The 2,174-nt window shown below is 37.9% G+C and overlaps 1 pseudogene; it reads left to right on the top strand.

Annotated features, from left to right (window-relative positions):
- Positions 1 to 1,629: 1,629 nt before the first annotated feature.
- LOC131770985 (zinc finger protein 862-like) overlaps positions 1,630 to 2,174 on the top strand; it is a 1,975-nt pseudogene continuing 1,430 nt past the window's right edge.

Raw genomic sequence — 2,174 nt, forward strand, 5'->3', positions numbered from 1 at the left:
AACAAAATGTTTTCATGATCTAAGTTACAAGTTCTTAATAGCCCATAAATCTTGTGCTATGCTGTAAAATTTATATACATATATGCAGTGAAGTGAGATGTTTAAGCTGTAACTATCGTAATACGAATAAAGTTAACATCAAACTAAACATAATGAAAAAAATTTACATGAAAAAAACTGAAATGGCGAATAAATAGTTAAGTGAGAAGTTAATAATAACATTTACATCCAGGGGTTTCAATAGAAGGCAGTTACTGGCGATAGACCACCAGGTACTTCACTCCAACCCGCTGCCTACTTGGAGAGGTTTATATCCGACAACCACTGAACGCAAGCTTGCCTTTCCTGTTGTGACCTTCCTATTGAATTCTTAAATAAACTGGCTTCAGTAATGTAGGAAAAGATCACACATTCACCACAAACACAAACCTATTCTTTCACTTCGTTTACAAACGCTTAACAGTTGACAGCAGAAGAGGAATTTGCCATTCGCGGGGAAAAAAAAAACAAATGTCATGCTCAATCTCTCTCTCTTGCTGTATTAGGCGGTGTTGCTAAATTACAATTTCCCACCGTTCTCTGTTACTTTACCGACCAGGAACTTGTTGGACGAATCATAAAGTGTGAGAAATAATAAATTTGTCCACGAAATCTGGTGTTGCGTGGAACAAAAATAACACATTTCAGTCGCGTATCTTGCGCGGGAGTCTGTGCAGCTGTTACATAAGAATTGCGTGACATTGCACGTGATCACAAAGCACGCGTTAACAAGAGTTTGCCGGAATGACGAAGAGAAAAGGTGTCCTTGAAAATTTTTTTATTATTTACAGTTCAACTTTTCAACAATATTTATTTTCCAGATATGGAGGCTAATAGAGTGAGAAATTTGCATTTCAAAAGAAAATAATTGAACCCTAACGACCACACAACACGATGTCACGACGACCTTTGTATACGATGAGCTGAATGAAGTCAATGGCCATTTAGTTTTCTTTTTTGGATGGGAAATTTCATTTCCACCGAATAGACTTCTGGTTATACGATCAACATTTTGATAACAATAGGCTTTTTAAATACTAGTGATACAAAATAACATGGAACAGTAAATTTGCTGTCGGATGTTCAGGTCGTCTTTTTAACAAGTCAATTCAGATAAATAAATAATTTTCCATCGTGCTCCTGAAGTTTGTGGTTTCACAGACGGTGGAGAGGGATGGAATTCTTTAAAATAAGTAGATAAATAAGTCATAAGATCTATCCCCTTTCACACAGTTCAAAACTCAGGATCTTCAGACTTACCACCTGTCAGTACAAATGAAATCGAAGTTGAAGGTCAAAGTGTTCAGAATGCAGTGCCGGGTGGTTCTTCTGGTACTGGGCAAGTTTCCCAGGCGCAACAACAAAATGATCCGGATAAGGAAAACAGAAACTCAAGCAAGGACAAGTCTTCGAAAATATGGACTGCAAAGCAGGAGTTAAAATTTTTTGTCATCATCGTTTGATGCTGCTGACGCTAGTGATTTATATAGTCTCCACAGGTTCAAGAATCGGAAGTGCAAGACCCTGAGTTTCATGGAAGTCACCCGGCTGAATGAACAATCCATTGATCGTTTTCAACATCAATGGATAATGGACGACGATCAAACCTACTCCAGTAATACAGGTGTGAACTGGTTGATATGCAAGGAGGGACAGGGAATGTTTTGTTTGTTGTGCAGAAAACATGACACATCAAATAACCAAAACAAGAGCAAGAAATATAACGTCGAGCCAGCAGTTAGATTTAAACGGAAAGCGGTTGAAGATCATGCCAATTCACAACAACACACAGCAGCCATTACAGCAGAGCTTCTCAGCAGAGTGTCAACTTTTGAAGAAGAAGTGAGAAAAATCGAAGATGTTAAAGATGAAGTTTACTACAAAACGTTACTTACTATATACTGGATTGCAGAAGAGGAAATCTCCAACAAGAAGTTCACGAGTGTTCTGGAACTTCTTCAGCAAGTAGGTCTTGAAGATATCAAGTATTTCAAACACCGTTCAGCTGGTTCAGTCAGAGAGATTTTTCTTCTCATTGGTAGCGTTTTGAAAGCACAGTTGGTACATGATATATCAAAAGCCAAATGCTTTGGACTTCTGGCAGATGAAGTTTTTGATTTGTCTAACAAAGAGCA

This window comes from Pocillopora verrucosa, chromosome 7, assembly GCF_036669915.1.
Source record: "Pocillopora verrucosa isolate sample1 chromosome 7, ASM3666991v2, whole genome shotgun sequence".
Taxonomy (NCBI): Eukaryota; Metazoa; Cnidaria; class Anthozoa; order Scleractinia; family Pocilloporidae; genus Pocillopora; species Pocillopora verrucosa.